The sequence below is a fragment of the Lepisma saccharinum genome, chromosome 29 (assembly GCF_977018435.1).
Source record: "Lepisma saccharinum chromosome 29, izLepSacc3.1, whole genome shotgun sequence".
NCBI classification, from domain to species: domain Eukaryota; kingdom Metazoa; phylum Arthropoda; class Insecta; order Zygentoma; family Lepismatidae; genus Lepisma; species Lepisma saccharinum.
This window is the reverse complement of record NC_139257.1, coordinates 18,569,049-18,586,946: the sequence shown is the minus strand read 5'-3', so window position 1 is coordinate 18,586,946 and position 17,898 is coordinate 18,569,049. Positions and strand designations below refer to the sequence as shown.

Sequence of the window (17,898 nt, the reverse complement as noted above, 5' to 3'; positions counted from 1 at the left end):
GTTTACCCATGCACACTATTCTAATCACATTCTTTCATTCATGTTAATACAGTGAAATAAATGTGAATTAGGTTTAAGTTTGTGTTGCAAATACAAGGCACATACTTGATTTACGTATTCGGCGACAATGATAGAAAGTGCAATGGTAGACAATCGTGAAGTAATTTAAATGCATGTTCTTGAGCATAGTATTTTCATCGTATGAGTTTTTGACTGAAAGACTTTTCTTACTCCTTGGGGGTCACTTTTCTTAGCTTACAAGGTTTGTACAACTGAGAAATCTATCTGAATGTTTGCAGTAGCAGCGATTGGGTGCCAACATTTGAGGGGCAAGGACAATATACGTTTTCTTGGTAGAAAAGGCTTAGCATAAAGAGGGCATAGTGCGGGGGCAAAATGTGGCGGAGAGTAGGCATCCGCCACTACCCGCTCCTCCTAATCGCCGCCACTGAATGTTTGGATTAAAATGAATGTTTTATTAGGAATAATTTAAAACACACACGGAAAACCAATTCTTTGTTCGTTGTCCATGAAGTATTCCTAAGCTAATAAAAGGCTATTTTGACAAAATATCACTCATAAGTAATAAACAAGTAAGATTGAAAAATCTGTTCAGAATTGAAGAGATTATTAGCTAAGTGCTATTCATTTTCGGAACTGTCATGTTACTAATGCGGGAGAAGCAATACACGTATGGTTACATGAACGTATTTTCTGAGGTAACAAAATGATTTAGGACACATGGAATTCATCGAAGTTGATCGCCGTACCAGTAATAATTCATCTATTTTTCATAGATGTCTTGGGTTTTATGGCGTGACCATTTCGAACACACTAGAATGTCAACCTCTACCCTGTGCAGCATACCCTGGAAACCTTTTTCTTTCAGGGCAAGGAGTCCCTGGCGCCTGAAACCACTGTCAAATTAATAATTTATTAGGGTTTGTATTTTGAGTGTCAGCACGTGTTTCTTTTCGACCCTTGGCTACTTCATCTAATCACCATTGAACCTTATCGTCGTCATTATTAAAATTAGCAGAAAAATGACTTAAAATAAAACAAATCAACCACAACTTACTCTTCCAAAAATGGAGTTTCATTAGTTCATACCTCTTAGAAAGTTGAGGTGGTAGGTTAAATTGCATAGCGCTTCATTACTTGATCAAGGCAGCTAATTCCGTGAACAATGACGTTGATTTCCGAAAATCTCACATATTGTCTCAGGGCAATCACCCTCTTAAAATGGATGCATCTTCTGTGGTGATAAAAGACACGTTTGGTGCGAGTTCTTTCTGTATATTTTTTTCCCCACTGGCATAACGCTGTCGTATTAATAGAGAGGTCCTGTATTCCACTCCCCCTCCTCTGGTGGAAGCACAATGCAAACTGGTTCGGACAACACGTTAAACTGTAGGTTTATTCCCGATTAGCCTATCTGAGCATAAAAGTGGGCTTAAAAACAAACTAACAAAATCGTCTTCTACATACTTCGTGACATAACTTTCTTTACTTCAGCTGCATCTACAGATTCTGTTGACATTTTTGGCTGATTCATGTGGCAAAATCTATGTGTGGAACGAGGATTTCTAAATAGAATAAGTCAACTCATTAGCAATTGAATAATTACAGCTTTTCCCATACTTAAAATTTACTCACTTCGGTACTGTAGTGATTATTGTGATTCCTTCTTATAGGTACATGTGTAGAACGAATATAAAGTTGATATTTCGCATACCATACTGATATTTGAAGATGATAGGTATATAAAAATTGTAATGAAATAAAAAAAGGGAAACTTCTGGAATTTCAATGCAGAGCTAATTAAAACTATATTATACTCTGTAGCATACTTAAACCTGAAGGATTGTGGATGCAGCAACACAAGCCTTCCATCTGTCCCTATCCGGGGCAAGATTAATCCAATCTTTCTCATCCTTACAGATTTATTTTAGGTCCATCTCAACGTTATCCCTCCATCTTCGTCTTAGCCTTCCTACTGGTCTCTTACGATCAAGTTGCCCAACAAGAATCCTGTAAACCATTATTTTCTCTGCCATTCGCGTCACATGGCCTGGCCATCTAAGTCTTCTCGATTAAATTATTCTAATAATAATTAAAAAGTCAAAATCATTTGTTGTGTTGCTGGAGGAAGTAATGCTAAGATGATGTTTTGATTTGCTTATTTGGAGATTATTTTAACCATACCCAGGTCGGGATTTATATACGTATGTGGAGGCCTGGAGCTTACAGCACCAATAACCCACTCCATTCCCCTCTACACAGTTTAAGTTATAATTTCTCGCCAAGTTACATGGTGTGATTTGTTATTATATTTTTACCACATCCAAAGTACTTAATTTTTTTATTATGTGGTACTTTTCAAAGCAGTCTTTCCCAGTGAAGGCCTGGAGCTGCAGTCCTGATGTTCGTCCTAAATTCTGATGTAATCTTGATCATACCCTGAATAATTTTGAGCCTCCTAAGCCTACTAGCTGCTTTTAATCATAGAAGTATTAATTTGATCACAGTTTTTTTTGTTTCAATAGCTTTAGTAATTACTTTCACTTTCTAATGACAAAATTGTCTTTTTATGGGATGATATGTGAACATTTCTAGCATAGATAATATTCACAAGTAAAATATACATGTTATGAACACCAGAATACAATTATATATTGAATCATTTATATATCCCCAAGTATATGTACTTATTGAATTTGATTGGGTGGGCAATCGGGTGGGCACAGGAATTTTTGGGTGGGCACTTGCCCACCCGTGCCCACCCCTGTCGCCGTCCCTGTTCCGTCGCCTACAGCCGGAGTTATCGTTCCTTGAAGAAACAAGGGAAACATCACCTTTCATTTCCTTCCGCCTGTTTTTTTCGTTGCCACCGTGTTGACGCAGCTGAGTTGTAAACTGTGGGTGTTAAATTCGTCTCGATATAAACAATGACCCTTCATTGTTCTGGGCTTTCTCGAACATTGAAAGCCTGGGTCAGTTTGAGTTCAGCGTTTTCGTAGCAAGGCTGGTGTAAAATTATTCGCTTATCGTTCACTCGTGCGCCACAAAGAACAGTTTGTGAAAAGATTAAATACAGCCCTTTCGTGCGATAGTTTGTGTTCCGTGTGTTCTTTTTATTTTAAATAATGTCACTCTCAAAACTTAGAACCAGTAGTACAGGCACCAAGGGTGCAAAATCTAATCATTAACCTCCAGGAGAGTGATTCGGAAATGAGTGAAATCAGTGACATGGAGTGAAAGTCAACCAAAAATTATATATTTTTCACATATAATTTCATTACAGCCACAATAATATGTGTTAATTATTGCATGAATATGATATTCAAATTTAAGCAATGTTTTTGAGGGAACAACACTATTATGGAGGAAAATGTGCCTTGTTTGCCGCCCTGGAAAAAAGCACCTTCCTTGCCCCTCCCTGGAAAAAATCCTGCGGACGTCCATGCGGAGACCGAGGAAGACGACGAGGGCGGTGATGAATAAATATATTCAAGCTTCTTTCAGGGATGGGTTTCTCGTATATGCTACAGTGATATGATATTATAATTCTGTGTAGAAATATTCACTATATTTTTTTCACTGTACTCATATATACCGTGCATGCATTATCAAAAATAATGGACACATCGCGAATTTTCTGTCCTTCCCTTGCGCTAGCAGTTAGTTTGGCAACAGCGCAGTAGCACTGGCTGGGTATTGGCCGAACTCATGTTCCTTCTAAAAGCGTGCGCCGTATAGAGATAGTATAGAGATGAAATTTCAGTCTCTTTCTTGGTATCGCCTTAAGTGTGAAAATATCCCAGTAAAAGCAGCATATACAAATAGTGTTATCGCCCAGATCGAAATTTTATCGTGGCTGTATGCAACCACCCTGCCCAGAATGTATGCAACCACCTCACCCTGTATGTGTGCAACCACTCTATTCTGAATGTATGCAACAACACCACCCTGAATGTATGCAACCACCATGCACAGGCTCAAAGTTGCCACTAATGGGTTGTTTAATTTTGCAACTATGGGCTGTTGTGACACAGACATGTACTTTAGCTTTAACTTTATTGAACTTAGACATTAATCAATCTAACTCTTCTTTTCATCTAGCAATGAATACTCTCTTTGTAGTCAAAACATACAAATGAGAGAACGAGACATACCATCCCTAATTGTTGGGGAGTTTTGAGGCGAAAGAAAACGCATCAGAAAATGAAAAGGGTAAAGTTGGCGGCTGCACAAGCTTAGTGGCGCCCTACTGACATTTACAACGCGGTCCGTCCACCTTTCCTAACTTCTGATAATATGACGAAACCAAGTAATGGAGGGTCTTGTTTCGATCTGCTCACTAGAGCGGCTACATCCCCTCCCACCAATTTATATTGATCAGCAACATTCCCCTCCCCTCCCCTCCTGTATTGTACACAGAACATCTGTCGAAACTCTATATGTTCTGTGCACGGATGGCTAAATTCCAAGGCGATCGGATTATCTGGCTTTTCTATTGTGCTTGCGTGTCGATCCAGCTGTATCTGGCGAAAGATACGTCTTTATGGTTCAGGGAAAGACAAGCAGAAAGGGGGCTTGAGGCGAGATGCGAATATACGAGGGTTGTTCATTTTGTTGTGGCACAAAATGAGCTGGCGCATCATTTGGGAAGGCGCAGCGATTGAAGGCAAAGAATTAACTTTGTTAACACGATGTGGCAACGCTCGCAATGCAGTGTTGCCTACTCTAATAACTGGATGCGAGACCATGTATTCTCATTTAGCCACAAGATAAGTAGGTGATTTGCAATCTTGTCATTTTGAGCGTAATAAGAATTGGACTTGGTGTTTGGTTCGCCGCGAGAGGGAGTTCTTTGTGAGTGTCCTTCAGTCAGTTTCGTCTCATCAAAACTCATCCTTATCGTCGCGTGGCAGAAATACTACGTAAAACTACAAAAATACAAGTTGTAAAAAACTATAGTTTCTAAGCAAAGGGGAAATATTTTGTACGGATAACTGGATATAATAATGTGGTTTTCACAATTATATTATTGATTGATTTGCATTATTTTATTTCGCTTTTGTGCCACTGGCTAATTTGCGAAGATTGGAATGAGTGATGAAATGATGAAATTGATGTATGGGTATTCAGAAACATCCATACCCAGGCCGGGATTCGAAGCCGGGACCCCCGGCGTCACAATTATATTATATACATAATTTTATTACGATGCTATCATCACAATACAAAATACACTTATTCCTCAATTTTCCCCATTTAGAAGTACAGGGTGGTCCAAAAAAAGTAACCGAACACATAAGGTAACGGTTCTACATTTTGGTTACCTTTTTTGGGCTACCCTGTATATCAATGTCAACTAGATTTCAGTTTTTGTGAAAAATGGCTGATACATGTCGAACTTGGTTATATTATGCTGATAAGTATGGACTTTTCACAAACGTGATAATATATTTTAAAAAAAAGGTAAAGTGCTCCCCTGTGCTTAGCACCACGCCATGAAGGCGTATAGAGGGTGTGGGGGTAACGCACCACACTTTCTTGATTCGGTCGTGAGTGGGGGTGATGTGATCAGGGTTTCCTCCAGGTACCCATGTCATTCGACGCTGGGTGGGCTTTTAAGAAGCAAAATGAGTGTACCATATTCTTGCATAACGCGCACGTTTTCCAATATTTTGTCCAAGAGAACACTATAATACATGTTATATATGGAATAATTCCGACAGCTACATGAAACAGCGTGTAAATGGATATTTTCCGCGATTTTTCACCTTCTATCGGGACGTTTTGCATCACCGAGCGAGGTTAGGTTCTGGCAGGAGATCTAGCGACACCTATAGCCACACGGGAGACATAACATCGCAATAATCTCCACAGAAATCGGTTCCATCAAATTAAATTGTCACGAACAGGCATATGCCATGCGACCTATCATTGAAAATACTAGTTTTAAAGCAAAATGAAGGTATTTTTAGCAGGAAAATGTGCTAAAATAAAATCGCAAATTTTGAAAGAAAAAAAAATACCAAAAAATCACGTTTTCTACTGATAAACCATTAGACCAAACGGAATTAGGCGAAATGAGATTTGGCAGACGAGATGTCGCCACCGCTTCACTTAGTTTCTAGCTCTGTTCAAATTTTATTTTTCTTTATGATTAACATTTCCTACCTTCGAGAAATGGAGCAAAAAGATGTGATTCCTTCTGTCGTCGCTTTAATGTAGTATATTTTGTTCTTACACATTTATCTTGATTGGCTTTTAAGCCTCTCGTTCATAGATATTGTCACGTGGACAATATCTATGAAAATGGAGGAACAAACGGAATAACAATGCATTAAATTGATTTGTCATTTTACAGTTGATTAAAATCTTTTTGTGAAGAAGGATACGATGGAACGAATTCCTTCGCCAAATCTTGCTATATTTGTAACGTCCTCCACTTGGACACGAGTTATTAAAATAATAATAATACTTCCATACTTCCATCGTCAAAAAGGAAAACACAAAACCAAAACTATTTTTGTACTCCCTTTTCAGTTGACATGTTCTTCTTGATTCCCCTTCCTTTGTTTTTCGATCCAGAGTGTTGTTAGGTAGTAATATTCAGGTGAGTCTATTCACTTGATCTGGCGAGTTGGAAGTGTGACGTCAACACTGGCAAGTTATGACGCAGTTCAGAATATTAATGTTTCAAGTTCAATTAACAGCTTTAACGTCTAATTATAGTTGACTGTGATATAATTAACATTATTTGAAATAACAAACGTTTTAAAAAAATCTTAAATATCAAACTTTAAACACTCGGGTTCGTTACAACTTACTGCGCAACATTGTGTTTTGGACAACCAACATTCTCCCTATAATTTGTTACCCTGCCCCCGTATCAGGGCAACAGTGTTTTCTTTTCTTATTGAAATATTTATTAATATGTTAATTAATTAGGTAATTACGTGTATAAAATTATGTATATGTGATAAGTGTACCTCAATTTATTATGCATTTTTAGGTTCGTATTATTCCATGTATAAATACCACGTAGCTCTCTGTTCTTTCTTGGTGTTTTGAACGTTCAAAAGAAAGGCGGGCAGTTTAGCTGTTAAAGATTAAAAATTTTGAAAGAAGGGCGGTTGGCAACAGACGCCAACCAAACGTATATAAACTCCCAGATGAGAGTAGGGGAGGTCGGCTGTTGGAACTGAGACTTGGAAGGGAGAGGCTGTTTTTGCTTCGGTTAGCTAGGACCGGAGGACAGGTCTCCCGAAACGGATGCTGTAAGAGATTGGATTGCCGGGCAAGCTAGTGCCTTGGTGTCCAGTTTACAGGTAAAAAAGGTAGTTTGTACTGGATGTTATTTTGAAGTAATTACGGTGCGCCGGGCAGCCTAGTGCCTTGTCACCGTGGAGGTTGAGAAATGTACACGTCGGGCGGCCTAGCGCCTGTTAAGACGTTTCTTGGAGTAACGCGAGTCTACCTTGTGACAAGCGTACTTCAGATGTAATTTATGAAATGTAAAGCATCCAGGTACAAACAATAGAGATTCCAACATCAAAATTAGAGTTTTGGCCCGATAATTAGAGAAATGAACGTTCGGATACGACTTGTATATACTTCAAATTTTACGTTAATTAAACTATAGAAAATATCCAAAATTTCCGTTTTTAATTTCACACATGCTGGACAAGGTAATTTATCCCCTATAGCAATAAGGTTTCGCAAAGGTTATCCGTTGTCTCTTGTAGTTTATTATATAATTATGTTGACTTGTAGCAACCCACGTGCATTGTCGTACAAAGAAAGATACCCCTAGACAAATCTGAGCCGAGTACGAAGTGCACCGAACCTCGAGTGCGGAGGTAAAGTGTGGGGGGCAGGCTAGTAACATATTTATTTGGGGGCTCTGTCCGCGATTGAACTTATTTTCTTTGAAGGCGTGTCGCAGGATATTGAACTAGATTTTTGAATTGAAAGTTAAGGAGAGAAACGGACGAGGATCGAACCGATGATCTTGCGAAACAGAAAAGGGGAAGTTACAAGAATGTCGCTTGGTAACTCGAGAAGGTCCAGCCCGACCGCGTCAGAACTTTCTGTTGTTGAGGAACAAAGGTGCGTTCCAAGAGTGACAATGGAGGAAATTCGTTTGCCGCTTCCGACATTTGAGGGAAATGTAGGGAAGGAAGATGCTTTTTCGTATCTGGATAGGATTCAAGATTACGCAAGAACGCTGAAAATTTCTGAAGATGATCTTCTGAAGCAGTTTATTCCTCTTTCGTTGAGAAATGAAGCGAGGGAGTGGTTTTTGTTCACGGAACCGGTCGGTGATTTTTCACAATTCAGGCATAAATTCTTGCAGGCTTTTCACGGATTGGATTATCAGAGAGAAGCAGAGTTATTTTTGTCTCAGAGGTTTCAACTTGCTAACGAGGGATTGGCGGAATACGTTCGCAAAGTTGACAGGCATTTTAGCAGGATAAAGAATTCGGCTTCTGCGCAGGAGAGAATTGACTTTGTGAAGTCGCACTGCAATCCGGTATTTAGGGATTATTTGTACAACAAGACATTCACTTCTATGAGAGAATTGAGCGAGTACGCCTTGGAATTGCAATCGGAGTTTTTGGAAAGGCAGAGATTCAAGTCTTTCGTTTCGGAAGACGAAATTCGTAACTTGGCTCTAAGAAAGTCAGTTAGGCAGGAATGCGAAGAGGAGGGGGGAAGAAAGAAATCTGATATTTTCTTGGACCCTGTGAGCATTGGTTTTGACCGCCCGAAAGTCGAACGCCTTAGGGCTGAACATGTGGTTTCACGCCCTCCACCCTCGCGGCTTGCGGTGAGGGGTGAAAACAAACAGAACCGCTTTTCAAAGGAAGATTGCCAGAGAAATAAATTATGCTACACTTGTGGACAGAAAGGTTGCAGAGCTTCAAATCACCGTAGGGAAATCAAGATTAATGAACGTGGGAAGGAAGAAACAAAAAACTCAGAGTCGCCACGAATTTGTCAAGTTCGTGGCGTGGAAACTGCAAATTTTACACAAAAGGAAAAATTTTCACCTCACAATGTAAATGTAAAAGACGTAAGGGAACCTATCGTTTTATGCAACGTGGCTAATGTGGAAGTACACGCATGTATTGATACGGCGTCGTCCAATAACTTTGTGTCTTTGGAGGTTTTCGAGAAAATGAAGACAAATGGAGTGAAATTGAAGGGTTCTAAAACTAAAGTAATACTTGCGGAAGGAAATGTGGAATCCCTGGGGAGCGCTTACGTGAATATTAAGTTTCACGGACACAAGGCTCGGGATCAGATATTTGTGTTATCAAATGCTAATCATGAAATGTTAATGGGAAGGACATTGATGGCTAAGCTGGGACTTATACCCATGATTCATCGTAACGGGTGGGCAATTGAGCCTGATCTTTCGAAAATCGTGCCTTTTGATTCGCCGGCGACACGTGACAGCGTTGATGCTGTTGGTTCTAGGGGACTGGGTTCGACCACGGATGGAGTCGAAGGAGTCCGAGAGAACGTTTCTGCTTGCGGAGCGGAGACACGTAGCAGCGACATCAAAGAGGAGGGGGTTGACGAAGAGAGAAGGGTTGCCATGCTGATGGAGGGTACCGATATCTCAGAGGAAAACAAGCCGAAATTGATTGCCATACTGAGAAGGCATATTGATGTTTTTCAAGATAAACCGGGATTAGCAAAGGATTACGAGGTTCGTTTGGATGTGAATAACGAGAAGCCGTTCCGAGCGAAACCTAGGCCACTTTCTGAGCAAAAGAGGAAATTAATGAATCAGGCTGTTGAGCAGATGCTGGAAGACGGGATCATTGAAAGGGGTGATACAGATTACCTTTCGCCGCCTATCCTTCATGTGAAGAGAGATAACACATGTAAAGTAATCATCGACAGCAAGGGCTTGAATAAGAGATTGGAGGCTAGACGTAGAGAAATACCTGATATTAAGTCGACAATATGTAAGCTTTCTGGGGGAACTATATTTACAGTTCTGGATATTCCGTTTGCATTTGCAAATATGCAGATTTCTGAAGATACAAGAAAATATGCAGGATTCTTGACAGAAATGGGAACGTTTAGATACAAAAGGTTATTTTATGGCTGTCGTAGTGGACCTTTTCACCTTGCGGAACTGATGCAGAAGACGCTAAGAGAGCATTATCAAACTGATGCAATATGTTATTATGATGACGTAGTGATTGCAAACGCTACCGAGGAAGAACAACTGAGAGTGTTGGACTCTGTCCTGGGAAAGATGAAAGACAAAGGACTGACGATTAGTTATCGAAAGTCACGTCTGTTCAGAAAGAAAATTGATTTTCTTGGGTTTACAATTTCAGAAAATACGATATCTTGTGCGGAAAGTAAGAGGAAACAGGCAGAACAATTGCAGCGCCCGAGAAATATCAAGCAGGTTAGGAGACTAGTAGGTTTCTTAAATTTTCTGTCGGATTTCATAAAGGACCAAGCAAAGATATCCAAACCGATCACAGACTTGTTACAAGGTAATAGGAAATTTTCTTGGGGAAAAGAACAAGAAGAGAGTTTGCAGAAGATGAAGGATGCAATTGTAAATAGTCCTGATCTCAAGATTCCTGACGTTTCGAAACCGTTTCACTTGTTTGTAGACTGCTCTGACATAGCGCTTGGCTATATCGTCGCTCAGGAGGACGACAAAACCAGAAAATTGCAGACTGTTGCATTTGGGAGTAAGAAGCTGTCTGAAACTCAAAGTTCTTATTCTGTCACAGCGAAAGAGTTATTTGCGTTGACCATGGGTCTGGAGAAATTTGAATATTACTTTCTGCAAGCACCGGAAGTGATCGCTTACACTGACCATTCTGCGCTCGTGGATATCTTGAAATCTTCTCATATTCCGAGCCACATAAATAGAATGATAAACAGGGTGACCAGGTTTCCAGTTACCGTGAAATACATTGCCGGTAGAAATAACACAGCGGTTGACTACTTGTCGAGGATCGAAGCGGGATTCTCTGAGAGGGAGAATTACATTGGATCTTCGGATGCAGAAGAGAATTATCCGATAGAGGACATCAAGCCTGAAGGATATTTCAGGTTAGAGATGCATGATGGGACGATAGTAGAACACCATGAGATTCCTAAAGTCGAAGGCAAAGTGTGTCAGAAATTCAACCGGAAACAGAAAAGGAAAACGGAAGCGATGTTTACAGATGCAGGTGGCAACACTGTAAATGGAAGACAGACGGACGGACAGACAGAAACTTCGCCGCCCGTAGATCTTAACGATAAAGAAATGTGGAAAGGAGAACAACAGAGTGATCCTTACTTGTCGAAATTAATTGGATGTTTAAATGGGGAAGAAGTTGAAATAAAGGATTCTCGAGAGAAGAGAAAATTTGACTTTTATCTGCAATATTCCTGTCTCGACGATGATGGACTGCTTTACCGTTTCGTTGACGAAAACACTGGACTTTATCCACCGTTTAGCTCCAGATTGAAGCTGTGGGTACCAGAGAAATTTAAGAGTGAAGTACTTAAATCTTCGCATGATGATTTATTATCTGCGCACTTAGGACATGGAAAGACATTGTTTAAGGTCCTAGAGAATTATACTTGGGACGGAGTAGTCAAAGATGTCAGTAACTATTGCAAAAGTTGTATCACTTGTCTTCAGTATAATCCTGACAACAGCAGAAAGATGGGATTTATGAACTCGAGAAAATCTACTGCGCCTGGATACAAAGTGTTTCTGGACATTTTTGGACCACTGCCTACAAGTACGAAGGGGAGATACAAGTACTGTTTAGTCATTCAAGATGAGTTCTCAAGGCACATTAGTTTGACACCGCTTAGAACTACAACGGCGAGGACGATCTCGCAAGCATTTTTTGAAGTACTGTTTTCAGTCAGGATTCCCGAAATACGTTGTCAGTGACAACCAGAGTGTATTTCGAAGCAAACTGTATTCACAAACATTGCGTTCTGTGAATTGCAAGCCTGTCTATATTACGCCATATAGACCGAAGGGAAACAAATCAGAAGCAGCGATTAAGATAATCAAGCAAGCACTTGGAAAGTTTTGCAGAGAACACTCGTCGTGGGCTGAAAATTTGGACGCGATAAGTTTTGCCATTAATAATGCAACGAATTCGATGACTGGATTGAAGCCGTCATTCTTGTTCTTTGGACGTGATTTGTACACACCGTATGACACTCGGAAAATAGAGCTTCAGAGGGAAGATGGAACCGGGGAGGACGTCACGGCGGAGAGACAGATGGATTACGTCATACAGTTAAAGGAAAGAATGGGCGCGGCTTTCGAATTTGCAAGAGAGAAAGAAGAAAAGACGAGGCAAAAGGCGTCAAAGGCCTACAATAAGGGCAGAAGAAGGGTTAATCTTCGTGTAGGAGATCGAGTACTGCTTCAAGAGCATAAGATTTCGTCTGCTTTTAATAAGCAAACTGTGTGCTTTTTCCCGAAATTCAAAGGGATCTACAGAATTCTGAATTTCACTACTCCAAATAATGTTGTTTTGGAAAAGGAAGGTGAGGGGAAGAGAGTTCTGGCTAACGTTGACCAGCTGAAGGTCATTCCGAGAAGAAATTTGAGAAGTGTGAAGGAAAGCACTCGTCCCTAAATTCTACCCTGAGAATCCATCTCAAGGGGAGGGGGTAGAAGGGCCGTGAAAAATTATGAAAAAGAAGCCGGAAAGTCGACTTCTAGTTTGTACAGTAGTAATTAAGTTCCTGATTTATTGACGCTACACATTAGAGTTCTGGTAAATTTATTTCTTGTGAATGTAAGATTTAAAATTACGGACTGTTTGATTTTATGTTATGTCAACCTTTTGCCGATAAAGGGTGGTGACAATTGTGAACATGAAGCCATGAGATTTTCATCGCTAAGAGAATGCTGAAGGATGGCAGTTCGATGCCCGAAGAAGGAAGGGAATTCCTTAAAGATGAAAAATGGAAAGCCATTTTAAAGTCGGGTAGTGTGATCGAACGATAGAACCTTGGAAAGCATTTGAAGCTGAAATTCGGCAGGAGTCGAACCGAGTACCGCGGATGTCCCAGACGCAAGGACTAGGGGACTAAGGAGCCGGGGGTTCTTCGGATGGACCGAGAAGGAGGCTGAGTCGACCCTAGAGCGGGAGTCGGACGTGTTCTTTGGAAGGTGGAGGAGCTGAATCTGTCTACACCTGGGAGCAGTCCAGATGACCAGATGACCGAGATGTCCAGGAGGTTTTCCAGGATTCCAGGAGGAAGAAACCGTGTGGAAATAGGACATTTAGTGCAGTGAAATCGAGACTCTTCTTTTTCAGAGAGACGTTTTGACGTGTAGTGAAAATAACTTTTTCAGTGAACTTTTTCTTCTTTTCAGATACAGTGCTTTAACTTTTCTCAGTGACTTTAAGACAATTCACACAGACTGAAATTTAAATTTCAGATTGAATTGTAACGCTGGGGAGGGGGAATCTGTTACCCTGCCCCCGTGTCAGGGCAACAGTGTTTTTTTTCTCTTATTTAAATATTTTATTAATATGTTAATTAATTAGGTAATTACGTGTATAAACATATATATGTGTTATTAGTGTAAATCAATTTATTATGCATTTTTAGGTTCATATTATTCCATGTATAAATACCATGTAGCTCTCTGTTCTTGCTTAGTGTTTTGAACGTTCAAAAGAAAGGCGGGCAGTTTAGCTGTTAAAGATTAAAAATTTTGAAAGAAGGGCGGTTGGCAACAGACGCCAACCAAACGTATATAAACTCCCAGATGAGAGTAGGGGAGGTCGGCTGTTGGAACTGAGACTTGGAAGGGAGAGGCTGTTTTTGCTTCGGTTAGCTAGGACCGGAGGACAGGTCTCCCGAAACGGATGCTGTAAGAGATTGGATTGCCGGGCAAGCTAGTGCCTTGGTGTCCAGTTTACAGGTAAAAAAGGTAGTTTGTACTGGATGTTATTTTGAAGTAATTACGGTGCGCCGGGCAGCCTAGTGCCTTGTCACCGTGGAGGTTGAGAAATGTACACGTCGGGCGGCCTAGCGCCTGTTAAGACGTTTCTTGGAGTAACGCGAGTCTACCTTGTGACAAGCGTACTTCAGATGTAATTTATGAAATGTAAAGCATCCAGGTACAAACAATAGAGATTCCAACATCAAAATTAGAGTTTTGGCCCGATAATTAGAGAAATGAACGTTCGGATACGACTTGTATATACTTCAAATTTTACGTTAATTAAACTATAGAAAATATCCAAAATTTCCGTTTTTAATTTCACACATGCTGGACAAGGTAATTTATCCCCTATAGCAATAAGGTTTCGCAAAGGTTATCCGTTGTCTCTTGTAGTTTATTATATAATTATGTTGACTTGTAGCAACCCACGTGCATTGTCGTACAAAGAAAGATACCCCTAGACAAATCTGAGCCGAGTACGAAGTGCACCGAACCTCGAGTGCGGAGGTAAAGTGTGGGGGGCAGGCTAGTAACAAATTAGTTTAAGAAAATGGTCCTCGTAATCGAGTAGTTTTTATACCCGATATCTATAGTGGTTCGAGAGTGGATCTGGGTTCGAATCTCGTAGGTGCTGCCAATACCGGAGTATGTCCAAATACCGATATGTCCAAATACAGGCCTGTCCGACGTGTGCGACATAAGAAACTGACAAAATGCCTTCCCCAAGAAGACCTAGATGGCCCTGTTAGATGAAAAATGACGTGGATTGAATAATGGCCTGCTCGCTTCTTCCGGAAACCAGTTTTGTTCGCGGGAAAACTGGAAGAAAGTGCAGACATGATAGCTGGTGCTGAGTGCGCCTAGGGGAAGAAAGCAAAAGATGTTGTCCAGACGTGGAAGTAAATGCCCCACGGTCAGATTTGTTGACCCGGTTATTCATTTCAACGCCCCGGTTCTCGAAGCTGATTCCGCCCAAGGAGGCATTCGTAAATTACTCGGCGACCTCGCGAGTGACACCTAGCGGTGGATTTCTGCACGTGCTTCCGAAAAACGAAACATCATCTTTCAGAGGAGGGTAGGTCTAGGTCCGTCAAGCAGCTTTGTTCTTTATGATGTCTGGATGACTTTTTAGAATGTGGCTCTTTGGAAGGTTTTTGCCGATTCGGGAATATGTAGGCGCGAATCCAACTTTCCACCGGCAAAAACGTGTTGTTTTACTTTCTACCGAAATCAGGTCTGTTGTCTGATGAGTCGCGACGGCCGTAATATCTAAGTTGTTCTGCTCTTGAAAGATTTGGTCTTTGCTAGATAGCTTGCTGGACGGGTCTACATTCAGTCAGTGTCATTGTGTTTGGATGGATCTCCTATCACCTTCCCGTCAGTGCTAGTGAATTTGGACTGGTCATCTATTGGCTGTCAGTCAGAGCATGTGTATTTTGACCGATCTTTCAGCAGCTGTCGGAACTGTTGTGTACTAATCTTCTATCAGCTGTCTACCAGAGCTAGTGTATGCGAACTGATCTTCTTCCAAATGAACACCAGAGCTGGTGTACGTGAAGAAATCTTATATCAGGTGTTTGGCTGAAGCAGTCTTTGTGAACTAATCTTCTGTCAACTGTCTATCAGAACTAGTGTACACGAACCAAACTATCGCTGTTCGTTAGACCTACCGCGTGTGCACATATCTTATTTGCTGCTGCTCGCCTGAACTAGTGTATGTGGACTGATCTTGTGCCACTTGCTCACCGCAGATTTATTTTTGGATATATCTGAGTGTTTGTGATGATCGAAGACCACCCAGACCATCCTCCTAAAGAAGCGCAAGATTTAGCAGAGGAACCAATGGGGAACTTCGACTTTGAAACAAGAAACTGCAGTTCAGTCTTATCCGAGCGGCCAATTTTACTTGTTCGTGACGATACGTCTTGGGTGCTCAGTGCCGTGAAGTGAAATTCTAGTGAAACGAACTAGCAGTTCCTGCATTGTACTCTGTGATCTTTCACTACCCTGGGAAGTGTGTTTGCTGTGCGTAGTGCGTGGATATGTGCTAGTGTGGGTGTGCGAATGAGATGGACATATGAGTTCCTGCGGCTTCATAGGTATAATTGGATGTGAAGCCGGCAAGCGCCTCGTGAACCGCCATGACTTGCAAATCCTACACGATAGCTTCGGCTTCCTCTGCGGGGATAATTCCTTACAAGGTGAGTACATGCTAGGTATATTTTAGAATAGATTAGATTCCCGCAATGCACACAGTTACCTCTCTCAGCCCGTCCACATCAAATCCAAACTGAATTGAAAAAAATCTGTTAGATCTACCATTGTGGTAAACGCAATCGAATACTATACCCTGTCCCAGATAACTGTATAGCAGGGCCGCGCATAGCAATAGAGGAGGAGGGAAATCGAGTGGTAAAAGCGCAGCGTTGCCAACCGTACGGTCCTGGCACGTTTTATCCCTAATATTTCCCCAAGAAATTCTTAAACCAAGCGTACGGTATTGTTGTTTTCAAAAGTTTGCAACGCTGACAGATCGAAGCAGGGAAATCGGGTAATTCCAGTCGAACATTACGCAATCCCGTTTCTCTCACTGTGCATTGGTGGAGACATCTCGCGTCACTACTTGCGCAGAGACCTGTTTTCGTTCGCCTGCTCTAGAGTTAGCTGGTACAGGCTATACTTATCCGACCAGTGGCGTCCCTGTGGTTTTTTTTTGGGGGGGGGGGACTTTTCTTCAGTGGTCATGGCTGTTAAGATCCTCTCTCTCGCCGAACTCCGTAGCGCAGTGGTCCCGGCTTCGAATCCAGGCATAGGCATTCTTTATGAGTGTCCCTTCATCAGTGTCATCACATCATCGCCGATACTCATCGTCACGATTAACCAAAAGTGGCAGAAAAGCGACGTAAAATTACCTAATTCAATCAAATCAAAAATCCACTTTAAACTGTAGGTTCAGTCCCTTTTAGCCCCTCTGATAGTGTTTTATTGATGATTGTTTATCTCTGGTGTAACCGTTCACGCCAGCAGGAGCAATTATTATCGGTGGGCTGGAGTCGACCCCACATGTAGTATTTTGCCCTCATACGGCACCTTCTGTACGAGTTTGGTAATAAAAGAAGACCTGGTTCAAGTCTTTCTCTACACGTTAATCTCGCTGGAAGGAAATTTCAAATGTTAGTTATGTTTGAAATTAGTTTAATTTACTAAATTGCATTGTAAGTAATGTAAATATGATGACGTAACTATTTAGAATTCAACCTTTTCTCTCATACGATTACTTTGTTCTGAAATGTCATTTCCAACAACTAGAATGTGAATATTTGAAGATCTAATATTGATCGTATTGTTCATATGTTTTGCATTAAGTTTCAGCCTACGACAATCTTGTTCATTTTTAAAAGTATGCTGTAATGCATAACAATACGACGCTTATACGTCATTAAAATTTAAGTCACTGCCCGTTTTGGAATCTTCAAAGCATCTAAAACTTGTAAAGGAAACATTTTGCCTGAACTTTATGTATTGTATTCTCATTTCCTTTCTTAGCCTTTTACTAGTGTTTGTATCAAAAGTTCGGACACTGTTTAGTACTATTGTGCTGAAATTTATGTACGTAAGCTTCACAAGGTTGCTCTATATAGTTTCATTCCGTTGCTGTGATTTCAATTTCCCTAGTTCTGACATCTATTACACACTATTCTAACTCTATGAGGTTCTGTGGAGGTTTGTAAATGTCCTCACCCTTCATAAATCTTGTCCTTTACCTCCCATTTGCTTGTATGAAGTCAAGATGGAATTTCTAGAGGTGGATCCGTCCAGTACTTCAATCAGCACGAATAGGTGACGTGACACGTTGGACTTATCTTTCAACCTTGTTATGGAACGGTTCGAAAAGGCTTCAAATATCGAAAGTACAA

The 17,898-nt window shown here is 40.9% G+C and overlaps 1 protein-coding gene across 4 annotated transcripts in view; it reads left to right on the top strand.

The window, feature by feature from the left end:
- The window catches only part of LOC145981614 (pleckstrin homology domain-containing family G member 5-like), an 838,947-nt gene that overhangs the window by 393,215 nt on the left and 427,834 nt on the right, over positions 1 to 17,898 (top strand). The window contains exon 1 of one of the 4 annotated variants that reach the window (XM_083114987.1): positions 16,161 to 16,182. The exons of the other annotated variants lie outside the window; for them this stretch is intronic. The gene's annotated coding sequence lies outside the window, so the exon portion shown is untranslated. Of the gene's footprint in view, positions 1 to 16,160; positions 16,183 to 17,898 lie in introns of those variants that run through there. 4 annotated transcript variants of the gene reach the window in all.